The sequence below is a fragment of the Spermophilus citellus genome, assembly GCF_964194105.1.
Source record: "Spermophilus citellus genome assembly, chromosome: 6".
Lineage (NCBI taxonomy): Eukaryota > Metazoa > Chordata > Mammalia > Rodentia > Sciuridae > Spermophilus > Spermophilus citellus.
The window spans coordinates 164,651,606-164,668,446 of NC_138187.1; positions in this window are offsets into that span (position 1 = coordinate 164,651,606).

Sequence of the window (16,841 nt, forward strand, 5' to 3'; positions counted from 1 at the left end):
ATCAGTGGGGAAAAGTGGTGACCGTTACACCAACAGCAGAATCTCACTAGCAGCCGTGAAGTCCAGAAGGCAGTGGAGTAATAACCTTCAAAGTGCTGAGGAAGATCAGTACCAACTTGGAACTTTATGCCCAGCTAAACCATAAGATTGGGAGCAAACTAAAGACATCCTGAGATGTCCATGATGCACGAGTTATTAAAGGGCATATTTCGGAGACAAAACAGAAGACCTCTTGGGGAAAAGTATGGGAGACTAGAAACCATGGTCAGAGAAATTGCTTAAGTATGCAGATAAACACATTCCGTGGATTATTAAGGATTATCTCAAGACAATACCCATTCTTACTATTCTGACAGATGAAGCTAAAAGCAAGAGAGGTTATACAGCTTGCTCAATGTCACACAGCTGTGCAGAGTCGGCCATTTGACTCCGTGGTCTCAGAGCCTCTCCACAGGTCCTCCCTTGCCTCCTTAGTGGACAGAACTTAGTAGACAGAAAGTTGGCCTTTGTTTTTTGTTAGTTTGTTCCTTTGCGGTTGAACCCAGAGGTGATTACCACTGAGCCACATCCTCAGCGCCTTTCAAGTTTCATATTGAGGGGGGTCTCCTCCAGTTGCCCAGGCTGGCCTTAATCTGTGGCCCTCCACCTCAGCCTCCAGAGAGCTGGTGTTACAGGCATGCACCTCCATGCCTGGCTTGTCTTCCTTTTCTTAATCTGTCTTCTCAAAATGGTCAACATGGGTGAGAACACAGCAGGAGCTTAAGAAAAGCAGAAATCTCTGAGGTCACTGCCCTCCTCAGAGAGATGTTGGTAACATGACTTTCTGGGGTCTTTTCCCCCATCATCGTGGACTGCTCCAAGAAGAATGATAATTGAAAGAATCATAAGCAAAGTTCACAGTAAGAATGGCAACAAAGAGGGAATAAAGTTTAGAGGGAGAAGGAGCCCTCCTCAGGATTCTGCCCTCATCTTGGTGCAGTGGGACTATGGCCACTCAGCCATTCTCACCGAGTTCCTTCACGGCAGGTGTATTTTGGTTCTCCTGTTTCTATGGTAAAGAGTAAATACAGGAGAGGAAAAAGCAGAGATAATGTACTTTCACCAATTGAGCCCAGCACATACACCCCCAGCCTCTTTTAAGTTTTGTGTTGAGACAGGGTCTCCCTGAGTTGCCCAGCTGTCCTCGAACTTGTGATCATACTCCTCAGCCTTCACAGTCGCTGGGATTACAGGTGTGCACCAGCATGTTCACCCCGTTCTTGAAAAAGCACTTCAGGCTGAGATGTGGCTCAGTGGCAGGTCACTTTCCTAGGGTGCCCAGCCACACCAAAGAACGACACCACAACCAGTACTGCAGCAGGGATGCATTACAGAGGAGAGAGAACTGTTGAGTCACAGGATGTGGGTTCACTGTGGACTCCGTGTTTTAAGATGACTTGTCCTGAAAAAATTTCCAGCCCAGTCATTTGATGCTTCTCGATCTGGAGCATCACTTTTAAGACAACACTGTGAGCCCGAGAGGTTCCAACATCTCCCAGAATCCACCATCTGGCAGATGTCCTGTGTAAGACAGAGTGTGCCTTTTCTAGGAAAAAAGAACCCAGCAGTTAGCTGCATTGCACTTGCACTATGACATACTGTGTGATGAACTTGAAAATGCCTCCAACGCAGGTCAGCCTGGTGTACTGACAGACTGCGTTTCAGAGCTGAGCTAGGGTAAGAAGTGGAAAGCTGCGGTGCGCAGGAGCCAGATGCCTGTGAGCAGTGGGCTCTCTTCCAGCAGGCATTCCCTTCCAATAGGGCAGGGGCTTCAAACGACATGGGGTCGAAGAGCAAATGGGTCCCCTACATCTAAAGCAAAAGCAGCCTGCTACTTACTAGTAGGTGGTGTGTGTGTGTGTGTGTGTGTGTGTGTGTGTGTGTGTGTGAGAGAGAGAGAGAGAGAGAGAGAAATGCGAGCATGCACTAATTTTATTATTTAAAAGAAGAGTAAGATTCAGAACTCCTGGCACAGCACGCCTGGGACTAGTAGATTTTTAAATAAAATATATTTCAGTACTGTCAAATAAAGGTACCATACTTTAAAAAAAAAATTGAAGTTAGTCTTTGTTTTATCCTTGCATTGAGTTTTTTAAAAAAACTTTTGAAAAGGAAGAAATCTAAAAAATTCACTGAAGTTAAATATATACATGGGCTAGTACGTGGCTCAGTGGTAGAGTGCTTGCCTAGCATGCTTAAGTTCCCGAGTTCACTTCCCAGCACCTAAAACAAAAGAACATGTGCATGCTCCCACAAGTACACCCAGGAAGAAGACGACAAGGAAAATTTCAACTCCTGGTCAATTTAGTGTCACCTGTAATCTCGTCTGCTTCTACCCCTTAAAAAATTAGAAGCAAATCTCAGATGTCATAATTTTTGTGTAAATATTTCAGGGCTTTTCAAAGTATGTATAATCTCAATTTTTTTTTACACCTAAATTGACAATTCCTTGATATCATGAATTGTCTACAGGTTGGCAAGGTTTTTACAGTTCTGGAAACGGGAGCCAAATGACAGTTGGCTGATGTGCTGCTTCTACCATCTGCTGTGGTGGTTCATGGTCTAGAGGGGAGTCTCCCGGAGGGCTGCATGGCCCTGCGGGAGCTGCCAGCTCTGTAAGCCACCAGTGGGGAGCGTTGCGCCCTGTTAACTGGGGCTTGGGTCCACTCCCACAGCGCTCCCCACCACCTCTGTGCCACCAACAGTCTACTGTTGAAAGTGTGGTGCCACCTTATGTGTTTCCCTCCCTGGGATCCTGCTGACTATATGCCTCTTCTGTGACCTGTTTGTCCCTTCCTATAAGGTCTGCAGCTTTTAATCCATTAATTAGGGAATAAAAGTTGTAACTCTGTTCCTTTATTTGTTAGATAAAATGCTTATACAGATAGAAATCTCTAATCACTATTGGGGAAAAGTGAAGTTTTTCATTTGTTTGTTTTTAATGCTGTTTTATATATATATATATCCAGGGCTTTGTACATGCAAGGCAAGCACTCTACCAACTGAGCTATATCCCCAGCCCTAAAAGTGAAGTTTTTAAGAAAGACAGAACAAAGGCGCTACTCTTCATGCCTGTAGAATAATGCGTGGTTCAGTGTCCTCCAGTGGTGAAATGGTGAACGAATTTAAAATACTTGAAGTCCTTTTCTTTGGAGGTTGGAGTGAACCCAGGAGCACTCTACCACTGGGCACATCCCCAGCCCATTTTGTTTTGAGACGGCCTTGCTAAGTGGCTGAGATCACAGACGGACACAACCTGGGCCTGGCTTGACCTTAATCCTCTGAAATGGTCACTCCTGGTCATGCTCAGATTGTTCCATTTGTGGCCAGTGAACGCTTCCTCTATTTGGTTCCTGAGTCTTTGTATCACCCAAGTGTCAGCGGCATCCTCACTGGGCGCTGTTACAAGGTAGCCCAGGCTTATCTTGTGCATTTCCTGCCTGACTTGAAAGCAACAGTTTCTCCAAGGAAGACTGTCTCCTTGTTTCTGGAAAATGGTCTTTGGAGAATTGCAACCAGAGCACTAGGGATGCCTATTGAGACAGGTCTAGGAGGTTTCTATGGGGACTAAGATACTACTGTGGTGGCTTTAAGATAAAATACTCCATGAGTTCATACTGGTAATCAGGGCTGCATGGTTTTTACTTTTATTTCTTTGGTTTGTATTTGCCTTACCAAACCAATTCCAGTTTTTAACACCAAGAATGATATAATTAGGATATCACATAATCACTCGTTTAATTTTCATTTTCAGAGATTACTTCTTAATTTCCTTTATATACTGTTTTAATGAGCTTCCAGGCTAGTGTGCAGAAACATTTCAGCTACGTAGAGATGGGCACTGACCCATTCCTCATGCACTTTTGTGGGTGCGGCCTCTTTCATGAGCCCCACGCTGTGGGGCAAGATGGACAGGTACAGACATTGCCTGGGTGTGATCTCATTTTAACCTGGTGGTGGGGTGGCAGGACACCGCTGTAGAGACATAGCCTCTTACTCCTCCCACACTTGCTGGCCAAAGAGAGAAGACCCAGCATGTGGCGGGGTCCCCAACAGACCCCTTGGGACCTCTCACCCGTTTCCCCACAGTCACCTCCCAGGTGGCCTCCTGCACTCGGGTCTCAGCAGCCCCATCTCTCACCCTGCGTGGCGGTGGTTTGGGTAGAAATGTTTGTTGCTCTTCTGAGGAAAGTTGCCAGCGGCTCCTGTGGCCTTGAACTCAGTGTCTTAGCCCCAGGGTCATCCAGTGTGCACCTCTAGCCCCCCCATCCCCCTGCTAGGTCCCTGGCTCTGGTCAGGTGGCTTCAGTTACAAATTCTGCTTTGGGAGTGTTCCTTTGGACCTTACTACCTCTGTCTTCCCTGCCTGTATGTCCTTCCTCTATGTGCCCAAGTTTCTACGGCTGCGTTTGACTCCACGTCATGCCTTGTCAAAGTTTCCAGTGATCTCAGGTGACTGGGTTCCATCTGCCCTTCTTGTGTTGTCATTGTGAGTTCTCCACACCTCAGCTGCCTCCCCTGGGAAGTGGGGTTGATTACCGCGTCAGGGCTCCCTTGCCCCTCAGAAGCTCGCTGGTCCAGCTCACGTCACTGGATGCTCTTGTCCACACTGGGGCTTCAGCTCCCCCCAGGGGGTTGCATGACGTGCTTGGTTTACTTATTTCAGTTAGTTAACTGCATGTTTGTCAGCTCGTGAAATGTGAGTACAGAATGGGCCTTCTGTGGAACTGCACTGAGTCATCTGGAATGGCCGAGTGCAACAGCGGGTCGCCCAGCCACTGCCGTTGCCTACCTGTGGGTGAGAGGCTAGGGGGCAACAAGGACCCAGGAAGGTCTCGCACCCACAGCCTGCCTTAGGTGTTTTTCTCCATCTGCCATGTTACAGAAACTCAACCTAGAACTCAACAGGTGATACACGTGGGGTTTGCTTTATGCTCCCCCTCCAAAGGAGTCTCCTTCCGTAGACTCAGGCAAAAAGCCTCGTCCCCACACCAGAAGAAAATGCTTGTGTTTTTATGTTTTAAGTTAAACTAAACATGTCTAAAGGATGTATATAGTTTTCACAATTCTACCCTGTAACTCACTTTTTTTTTTTTGGCACCCAGGGGCACTCAACCACTGAGCCACATCCCCAGCCCTATTTTGTAGTTTATTTAGAGACAGGGTCTCACTGAGTTGCTTAGTGCCTCGCTTTTGCTGAGGCTGCCTTTGAACTCACAATTCTCCTGACTCAGCCCCCCAAGCCGCTGGGTTTACAGGCGTGCATCACTGCACCCGGCTGTAATTAAGGTTTTAGATCAACCAAGTTATTCTCACATCAAATAAGAAGGTTTGTACTTCACAGTATTTTTGATGGTTACATAAAGCAATTGATATTATGCCTGGTTTATTGATTTCAACTACAGTAATCCTATGAAGGAGATGGGATATCTTTTTTTTTTTTTTTTTTTTTTGTGGTGCTGAGGATTGAACCCAGGGCCTTGTGCATGTGAGGCAAGCGCTCTACCAACTGAGCTATATCCTCAGCCACCTTTTTTATATTATCCCATTCTATGGATGAAAAATCAGGTTTAGAGATTTTAAGTGACTCATCCAAGATTACACACCAGTAGGTTGCAGGACCAGGAAGAAGCCAGGTTCTTAGATTTCAGGGTCTATGCACTTGCTGCTGTGGCACCCAGTAGGGCTGACTCCTTTGGGCCTATGATGTCAAACTGCAGAACATGAATTCTGCCTGGACTCATTATCCAGAGTGCAAAATGCCTTCCTGTCAGATAAGTCAGGGTCCACAAGGGAGTCATTAAGTGATCATCACCATCTCTATTCCACTAAAAAAAAAAAAAAATTCCTTAATTTCTGTATCACTGTCTAAGTAGTTTACATTAAGGAGACATTTGAATCCTAGAAGAGATTTTAAATTTATTCAGCTGTCACCAGATGGATAAGGAAGAAGATAAACAAAAGTCTACAGAAAGATAATATTGGAAATGAGTGCCTTCTGCAGATGGAAGTCAAACACATTTTTTAATCCAGAAACATATTTGGATCTAAGGTTCATCTGGCTGCTCAAGAAATACTTCAGTGTAATCAAAGGCCTTTTTCTACACGAAAACAATTTTTAGGTTTATAATTATTCCATCCATTTGCTGAAGAGCTGTTTTGATCTTAAAAAAATGTCATATCAAGAAAGTTGAAAGAATTTAGAAACCTGTTTGATCTCGTGATAGACTGTTCCATTCTAGAAGAATGTTCTATTCTTAAGAGGAAGGTGGATGGTACTCAGTGCCTCTATGAGCCAAGCCAGGCAAGGCCTTGTTATTTTAATCCAGATACAAAAGTCTCATGAAGTAACACTCACCTCACATGCATTCAGACATCTTGTTCTTCACTTTTCAAAAACTTACCACCTACTAAACCCTGGTTGCAACTGATATTTTTGGGGAAAAATATTCTAGATAGGGAGAAGAATTTTCTTCCTTTCTTTGGAAATTAAAGAATTAGGAAATTAACTGGGAATAGTGCCACCTACTTAGAGTTTCAGCAACTAGGGATGTTGAGGTGGAAGGATCGGTTGATTTTATGAGTCTGAGACCAGCCTGGACAACATAGTGAGTCTCTGTCTCACAAAAATCAACCACTAGAGTCAGGTCTGGAGCACCAGAGAACACTGCCCAAGTTACATGTGGTCGACTCATCTCAGATGACTCCATTGATGGATAACTACATGAAAACATAAAGAACAATTTTCTTTCTTTTTTCCAGTACTGGGGATTGGACTCAGGGGTGCTCTACCACTGAGCTCTATCCTTTATTTTTTATTTTGAGATAGAATCTCACTAAGTTGCCCAGGCTAGCCTTGAACTTGTGATTCTCCTGCCTAAGCTTCTGAAGTTTCTGGGCTGACAGCCATGTGCCACCATGTCTGACTAAGAAGAACCACTTTTCTAGAAAGGTATTAGGCAAGGAGCATGACTTCTTTCCTCAGATACAATGGCATGTACTTTCTGGAAGACAAGAAGTTCTGAGAACCCGTGTTGGTATCAGGGTGATGGCACACGTCTCTTCACCATGAACAAGCACATCAGTACCACCTTGGTGCTGGGAGCGTTGTGGACACAGTGAGCCGAGCCGGGACCTGGGCTCCAGTCTCACCAGTGGCTGCTGTAAGGGCCGCTGAAGAGCAGTCTTTCCTCAGCCAATGAAAGAGGACAACAGCCCCCACGGTGGCCTGCCACTCAGAGCACAGGTTCAAACCAATCTAGGCTGCATCTAGATCATGTTTCTAAAGTTCATTTGTCTGAAAGCTTCATCTCGTGAAGTCTCGATAACCAAGTGCTAGACTTATGGTGTATAAGTCTCATTTCCTCCCAGTCTTGGTTGCACTCCGTGTTCACCAGATCATTTAAGGTATTCCATTTAATTAAAACCTTATCTTGTCCTCCAGTGAAAAATAAAAACAAAACCCATCCCTTGCTTACACACAATAATGATCCATACACCCAGAAGACTTCAAATAACATGACATACGATAATACTACTCTTAAAAAGTTACATGACTACAGTACAGAAATTATAATCACAATTATAAACCCAAGTTTGACACCCTAACCCATCAAAGCCAAGGCAAACCCAGCAGCCCTGATTAGCTCAGTCCACCGGGATGTGCTCTGCTCAGGTGGACTAGATATGGGAGCAAAGTGGGGCTGCCAACCTGGACGGGGCAGGAGTGGCTTAGGGTAGGATACAAGGACCAAGGGGCATGGACAGTGATTCTGTGAGGCTGCTCAGCACAGGGTGGTCAGGCCCTGGAGTTTGTGACTTACCCCACATCTTGCCAAATGCTGGTGCCACCTGGTGCAGGGGTATTTCTTTTTACTGTGGCCAAGCACCCCGCTTCAAGTTCTCAGGCACCCAAAAAGCAACCTGGCAGTAAAGATTTCAGAAGTGCAGTGGACGTTGGAATGACGCTTCCCTCATTTTTAGAGTACCCCACCCCCCACCCTTTTGGTACTGGAAATTAAACCCAGGGGCACTTTGCCACTGAGCTACATCCCCAGTCTTTTGTATTATTTTTGAGACAGGCTCTTGATAAGCTGCTGAGGTTGGCCTTCGAGTTGCAATCCTCCTGCCTCATCCTTCCCAGCTGCTGAGTGCCTGCCCCACCTCAAAGCCCTTCTTCTTCTCCTAGCTTCCTGATCTCCATCTTTCCTGGGGCTCAACTTCCTGCTATGTGCAGGTGCCACCTAGTGGCGGCAGCTGCCTTGCCTGTTTTTCAGGGCAGGAAGTGCTTGGTATCCACTAAAACAAAAGGGAGGTAGGTAGAGTGCATCAGGCGCTGACCAGATTCTTGGGTGGGTACTCGGGTGGGCCCAAGCGGAGGCTCCCTGGGGCTGAGCATGGAGACAAGACCCTGCGCATGCATGGCAGCTATTGGAGTCTTCCACTGCTACACTCCCCTCTTGCCATGCACAAGCTTCTCCATGTCCTTCTGTGAAAAATCAAAGCAACAAAAACACTAAAAGAGGTCTGTGAGCAGGGCACAGTGGTGCACACCTGTGATCCTAGTAATTCGGGAAGCTGAGGCAGGAGGATTGCAAGTTCAAGGCCAGTCCCAGCAACTTAACAAGACTCTCAAAATAAAATTTAAGAAAAGGGTTGGGGGTCTGGGGTTGTGGCTCAGTGGTGGAGCACTTGCCTAGCATGTGTGAGGCACTGGGTTCGACTCTCAGCACCATGTGTAAATAAATAAATAAAATAAAGGTCCACTGTATACACACACACACACACACATATATATATATGTGATATATGAGTGTGTGTGTGTGTGTGTGTAAAGGAACAAGCCTGGGGATGCCAGTGTTAGCTAGCATGTACAGAAGGCCTAGGTTCCATCCCCAGTACAACACACACACACACACACACACACACACACGAATGTTTGACAGAACCTTAACCCTAGGAGAGAGCGAGCATGGGTGGACCCAGGAGGTTCAGGCACATCTGGCAGCACTTGCCCCTCACAGTGCCCTCCCTCCTGCTACCCTCTCCGTGCCTGGCAGGTCCACCGGGGCCACGGAACTGCCCTGGGTGAGTGTCCTGGGAAAAGAAGGCCAGCCCACCTCCCTAACGTCTCAAGGTTACCCATTGCCCTGTCCTCTACTTTTCAAAAATCCTTTCTTCTTTTCAGACTCATATTATTGGTCTATAACATCTTACTTGCGAACCTAGGTGGGGAGGAATGAAGGGACAAGAGACGTGAAAGGTGACAGCAAGACAAAAGTTCTGATCAAGCTGCAAATATTTATTGTTCACACAGGGGTATTTATATGCTGGGGATGGGGAAGCTCTCTAATCAGCAGTTGCTGGATATGGGTGGTAAAACTACCAGCTGCAGGATGTCTGATGGTCCTGATAACCACAGGATGTTTCAGGAAGATAGGTAGCTGCAGGATGTCTCCCAGGCAGGATGTCTCCCAGGGGGCTGTTTCTTGTAAATGTCAGGCTATTCTTTGAAGGAGAATTTCCTTCTAGCCCCTGACATTTTGCCTTCTTTTTTAATATTTATTTTTTAGTTATAGGTAGACACAATATCTTTATTTTTTATGTGGCACTGAGGATCAAACCCAGCGCTCTCGGATGCTAGGCGAGTGCTCTACCTCTTGAGCCGCAACCCCAGCCCCCTTACTTCCCTTCTTAAGAATAACACTTTTAGAGGGGCTGGAGTTGTGGCTCAGTGGTAGAGTGCTTGCCTAGGATGCATGAGGCACTGGGTTCGATCCCCAGCACCACATAAAAAAATAAATAAGTAAACAAATAAAATAAAGGTATTGTGTCCATCTACAACTAAAAAAATTTTTTAAAAGAATAACACTTTTAAGAAAGAAACATATACACATGGCAAAAATGTAAATATTTAAGTAGATGTAAAACGAAAAGAAAAATCTCCGCCCTTCCCCTGACTTCCATTCCAAAATTTAGCCACTGAGAATACTTGGGTATGTGTGATGGCGAGGCCGTGGGGCCCAGTTTGGTCAGACATCAGTCTAAATGTCGTTGTGCACGTACGTTTTAGGCATGATAAACATTTGCAATCAGTAGACCAGGTAGAATGGGCAACCTGCATAGTCTATGTGGGACTCAGCTGGTCAACCAAAGGCCTTACAGCAAAGACTATGGTTTCTCAAAAGTGAAAGAACTCTCAAGAGTGCAACAGAGGGGCTGGGGATGTGGCTCAAGGGGTAGCGCGCCTGGCGTGTGTGCGGCCCGGGTTCGATCCTCAGCACCACATACCAACAAAGATGTTGTGTCCGCCGAGAACTAAAAAAAAAAATATTAAAAAATTCTCTCTCTCTCTCTCTCTCTCTCTCTCTCTCTCTCTCTCTCTCTCTCTCTCTTTAAAAAAAAAAAAAAAAAAAGCTTGCAACAGAGAAGCCCTGCTTGGTTCCCAGCTCACCGCCCAGCAGAATTCCAACTCAAGACTTCAAGGTCAGCTCCCACCTGAATCTCCAGCCTCCTGGACTGCCCTGCAAGTTGCAGACTTGCCAGCCCCCACAGTCAGCCAGTTCCGTAGTCTCCCTCTGTCCACGCCTGACTGGTTCCTCTTCTCCGGAGCATGCTCACTGACACGTGTCCATGATGTAGGTGGGCCACTGTCTCCCCAGTTCCCTGTAAGTCCTGTGACCAGAGGCTCAGAGTCGACTGGGCAACTTGGTGATGTCTTGGTCCTTGGGTGCAACTGTCTGATTAGACAGTGACCCTTGCACAGAGATGGAAGCACACGAGGCGGGTGGAAGTTAGGGCAGGTTCACGCAAGTCCCCTGGAGAGAGTTGCAGGTGGTCCAGGACCCTAGGCTTTGGCTTCTTTGGTGGTGGGAGGCCTTGGCCACGCCTGTACGGCCATGTGCTCTGTAGCTGCTGTTGGGTGGGAGGAGTCTTCACCATGCTTTGTGAAAAGTGGAGGCTTGCACCTGTGTGCCTGGGTCGCTTTGTCCTCTCTGGCCTCGTGCCACTGGTGGAAGGTCATGTGATGGTCAGCTGACCTCCAGACCAGCTTGTGGGTGTGCCCATGGCCTAGGGTACAGGATGCATAAATCTATAGGAGAGTGTGCTGGGCCTTTTCCTGGAGTGTGGAAGAAGACTGGTACCTCTGGGTTGGTCAGTGCCTGGTTGGGGTCCCTTCCCTCATTCCTGCTCCTCTGTAGCTAACTACCTAGGCTGACATTCAGCGTGTCTGAGTTCTCTCTGCTGGCCTGGGAAGACAAGTGACAGGAACACTTCCATGCCTGACCACTGAACGTGACCTGCAGGGGGATCTGAAAGCATCCTTGGTGGCCATGTATTGAAGATGCGTCCTGAGTCCTTTGGTAACTTTGTGGGCAGGGTTTCCTCTGCCCTCCCCATGTCCACAGATCTTGAGGCTCTGATTGCAGATACATTTCTAGGAGCTGGGGCCATATCACAGTGGTGGGACACTTGCCTAGCATGTTTAAGGCCCCGAGTTTGATCCCCTGCACCACTAAATAAATTAAAAATGTTTTTATTATGTTCAGCAGAAGGCTAGGAACAGATGCCCTTGGCTAAAAAGATGGTGTCCTCCTATGTGTGGCAAAAAGTCTGGTAAAACGTTGCTATGGTAACCTGAAAGGCAGACATCCTACTGTGCTTCTGGGAAGGGGTAGGACGAGCCAGTGTAAGCCTGAATTGGCCGCTTGCTCTTGAGCCAGGTACTACAAGAAAGATGAGGCCACTCGTGTGTAAACAAAGGAAGGACAAACAAAGGACATCTGGACCATGTCCACTCAGAAAAGCCGCCTGCCCTCGCCCTAAGAGCAAGGGCTGAGTCGCAGAGTGCAGGCCTGTCGGGAAGGCCCGAGTTCGTCTCCATCCCACCTGCTTGTCCCTACAGTTCCGAGGCCACGACAGTGAGAGAGAGGCTTTGGGGAAGGGAGCAGAGATGGAGCAGGACTCGAGGGCTGTCTGGAAGAGCACCCTGGGGGAGGCCGTTAGCACCGAATGGGAAAAGTGGACTAAGTGTGTTTCAAGTTCTGAAGCAAAGCCGAGAGACCACAGGAAACCCGGCCTGGAGCTCCGGGTCACCAGCAGGGGCGTGTGGCCTGGGCCTGCAGTCCCAGCTCATCGGGAGGCTGAGGCGGGAGCCGCTCTTGAGCTCACCAACTGGAGACCAGCAGGCAACAAAGTGAGATGCTCTCCCCATGCTGCCCCAGGAACCCCACCAACTTCAACAGGAAACAAACCTCGGGCTCCTTGCAGCAATCAGGATGTACAAGTGAAGCCTACTCCCCGGGCCTGCTTCAGAGTCCCCTCTGCCACAGGCTTTTGGCCTCTCGACTGGGATGTGCCTTGGAGGGTTTTCTTGATGTTTCTTCTGCTTGAGGCTCCTTGAACTTCTTAGATCAGCAAGCCTGTGATTCCGCCTGTCCCTTCTGAGGGACGTCGGGCTGGGTCACAGACAGCCCACAGCCCACTGACATGTGTCCGCTTGCTTTCCCGTTTCTCTGTTTCCTTCAGAGTTTCTGCCGCTGTCTTTGAATCCACTGATTTTTCCTTCTGCATTATCTAATCTGCTCATGCCACCCAGTGTATTTTTTATTGCAGAAAATATGTTTTTCATCTTACAAATTTGATACAGGTCTTTTATTTGTCTCCCACTTTCCTCCTCATGTTTATAATTTACCCTCTTTTATTTTTTATCTTCTTTTATTTTTTGTACCATGGACTGACCCAGGCATGTTTCACCCCTGAGCTACATCCTCAGCCCTTTCTATGTTTTATTTTGAGACATGATCTCACCAAAATGCCCAGGCTGGCCTCACACTTGGGATCCTCCCGCCTCCTCCCTCTGCCTCTGGAACCTGCTGGGACTACAGGCATGCACCCTGCACCTGGCTTACACTTTACCTTCTTAAGCACACAAAGTGTGACAATGGGCTTAACACCATCTGCCAACTGTGTGGTCTCCAGGTCTGTTTCTCTTGACGGGTTTGCCAACTGGCTACCGGTTGTCCTTTTCTGTTTCTTTGCATTTTTCCTTCTGAGGTGCTGGGGATGCTAAGCCAGTGCTGTCCCAGTCATACCCGATAATTACTTGTTGGCTCCAGGACACTGTGGTTTTTACTTTGCTAGGTGTTGGGCTTTTTGTGTGTGTTCCTTTCAATAACCTGGAATTATTTTTTTCCGGTTCAGAAGTAGGCTGTTTGGGTTGGTGGGTCCTTCTGAGGCCTGCCTTTGAGCTTTGATGGGCAGCGCAGGGCAGCCATCAGCCTGGGTTTTGGTCCCTCTGTTGAGGCGCTCCCCTTTTGAGGACTCACCTGGCACCCTAGATGTCTTTCTCCTCTGGAGGGAACCCAAGGTGTTCCATTTCCCACATGAGCTCAAGGGGTTTTTCTACCCATTCCTTTCTGGTGGCTTTCCCTTGGCTCTGGGTAGTTTCCACCTCAGATTGAGGGGCTTTGCAAGGAGAGTAGTGGTTTCCAGTGGTTGGCAGTGGGAGAAGTGGCAGGTGTTGGTCACAGGGCCAGCAGCTCAGTCACACAGGATGCACAAGCTCTGAAGGTCTAAAGCACAGCATGGTGACTGAACTTACAATACCACGCACTTGAGATGGGCTGGGAGAGTAGGTCCCAAGTGTTCTCCCACACGCTCTCACCCCGTGGAAACCTGGCAGGGTGATGGATAGCTTATCTTGGTGATCACTGAGACTGAGCAGGTGTATCAGAGCATCCCACTGTAACCTTAAGTACACATGATTTTTATGCTGGTTATATCTTGGTAAAACGAGGGAGGTCAATGGGGGGACTCTACGGATCCCTAAAACTCTGTGGACAGTTCCCTCCTTTCTGGAACTGCCCCCACAAACTCTGCCCCGTGGCCTTCTCAACTCTTGACATTGCCCTTCCTCACTGTGGCCTGGAAACACCTTCTAACACCTTCTAGGCAGAGAGCGGGGAACTCAAGGGTCCCCTCAGCTCCCTTCTCAGAGAGCACCGTCCTGTGCTTCCTGTTGTCCGGTGTCCGTGCATTGTTCCCTGTCCTTTGTCCAGTTTTCTCATTGCTTAAGGCAGCCATGTGAGCAGGTGCCCTTGTCGCCTCGTGGTTGAGAGCAGGAGGCTCTCACAGCTGAGGACCCAGGAGGACTCGAGCGCGGTGGACGCCAAGGCCCCTTGCAGAAGGCTGTGGCAGGCTTCTCTCAGACCTTGGCTCTGCTGCGGCAACACACAGGCCCGTCCCTCAGACTTGTCAGGCCTAACCGACCGGCCTGCTCTTTTCCCTCCCAGCCTTTCTTCTGGCTCCTTCTCAGGTGACACCTGCGTAGAAGGCCAGTCCAATGTGACTAAGTGCTGCTCACTGAACCACTTCCACCCTTCCCGTCTTTTTACATGGCTCCTGAAGATGGCTCATGTGTTAAGGGCCGGAGCTAAGATGTGGCTCCGTCACCACATCTCCCGCCTGCTCCTCCAGCTGCGTGGTTCCTCTCCTCTGGGACACAGCTTGCCTCCAGCCCAGCTGCTCTCAGTTCCCATGAACGCGTCTCACCACCACCTGGACTTTGCAATGCTGAACCCAGAAATCTCTAGACAGCATCTGTTGTCCCTCCCTCTCGCCTCCCCCCCCCCATGTCCTGGGAGTCCCTTTTCCTCTCTTTTTCTCATTTTATTATCAACCCTTAATAAAGCCACCATTCAGGGACACCCTGCCCAGAGCCCTCATTCAGTTCCATTGTTTCCCTCATCCGCAGGAAGCATCCTTGACCTGGATGAACCAGTCGCCTGCTGCACCCTGGGGCTGACGGGGTGAGGTGTTTTCCGCCCCGGTTCTCAACAGTGCCTGTCACTCCGCGCGGCTTCAGAGCTTGGCTGGTCCAGGAGGTGGTGAGGTGCGTTCATGGGAACTGAGAGCAGCCTGGGCTGGAGGTAGGCTGCGTCCCAGAGGTCAGGACCCACGCAGCTGGAGGAGCAGGCGGGAGATGTGGTGACAGAGCGCCATCTCAGCTCCACCTTCTTTCCAGCAGGTGATGTTTTTCCTGCTTCAGAGAAAAACGACTCCCTTTATGCTATGTCCCTTTACTTTCAAACTATGTCCACACTGTGTTTTTGTTATTTTTTTGGCACGTGATCCTAAAGCAGCATTTCCCAGAGAGGGTTTTTTTTTTATAAATTTTTTTTAAGAGAGAGTGAGAGAAGAGAGAGAGAGAGAGAGAGAGAGAGAGAGAGAGAGAGAGAGAGAGAGAGAATTTTTAATATTTATTTTTTAGTTCTCGGCGGACACAACATCTTTGTTGGTATGTGGTGCTGAGGATCGAACCCGGGCCGCACGCATGCCAGGCGAGCGCGCTACCGCTGGAGCCACATCCCCAGCCCTCCCAGAGAGGGTTTAATAGTTGTCACCTGCCACACAGTGATGTGCTCCAGAAGTCTGGGAGACTGGGTGTGGAGACACCAAGCAGATTGCTTCCTGCAGCATCTGCTCAAGCTCCACATGTGTAGTGGGCACTGTGATCTCTGAGAGGAGGGTCCATAAGTGCTGTCATCACACTGACGTATCAACAGAACCCTGTTTAGATGCACACCCCACAGAATCAGTGCTCTGGGTCAGAGTTTGGAAGACAACGCCTTGTTTTGAGCATGGTTGAGATGCTTGTGGCAGAGTCACTTTGGATGCTCGTTGCTGACATGAAAGACCTCGCTGTGTTGCTGTGCCAGAGCGCTTCTGTCAGGAGCTCAGTGGACTGGCTTTCCAGGGCTCCGGGGACGCTGAGGCATACAGGACGGCAGAGAAGCAAGACCAGGTGCCTGAAGGCCTAACCCTTTGCAACTGCTCAGTGTGGCGGAGAAATCCATCAGCTTCTTGTGCGAGCCACTGCCATTTTAGCCTTGGACAATGCAGCTGACCTGAAAGCTGACTGACTCAGAGACGAACCTACTGTTGACTGATTATGTATACTGAGGTGGATTAAGTGTTTTCTGTTCTTTTTTTTTAATTTTTAATTACACACGGACACAATATCTTTATTTTGTTTATTCATTTTTATGTGGTGCTGAGAATTGAACCCAGTGCCTCACGTGTGAGAGGCAAGCTCTCTGCCACTGAGCCACAATCCCAGCCCGTGTTTTCTGTTCTTTATCAAATACAAAAGATCTCTTTTCAAAGTGATTTTACTGGCTGCTCCATGGCATGAAACCAAGAAAGCAGACAGGCAGCTTCTCTGCAGGTGGGTGAACCAAAAAAAAAAATGTATGCCCCAAACAACGGGGTATCTATGTACGTCAAAAACCCTTCTCAACCTCAAGAGTCAAATAGACCACAACACAGTAGTACTGGGTTCAAACATTTTTAACCACACATATTAATACAGACATGAACATATATGTAAAAATAGACATGAAAATATCTAAATGGATATGGATTTGTGTGCAGTTATTTTTCTTTTGAGATGGATGTTTACAGTTTTGGTAAGATATAGGATATGATTATGCAACTGAATATATATGAAAACTTATGGGTAGGATTTGGGTTGTCATTAGGGTACATACACATAAATATGAATGCATATAAACATATGGAATATGTATGTGAAAATACATACGGATATTCAGTAATATTTACAACTTTTGTTTAAAAGGCTTATGATTATGGTAGGGTTAGGTTTAGTTCTGAGCTACTACTTTGGTTTAAGGGACGGGTTACCTTTGGAACATATGTATCAGTATATATGAATAGAAATATGAATATAGAGGTAATATTATATATTAAATATATATACACATTTTATGGATTTTTTTAAGA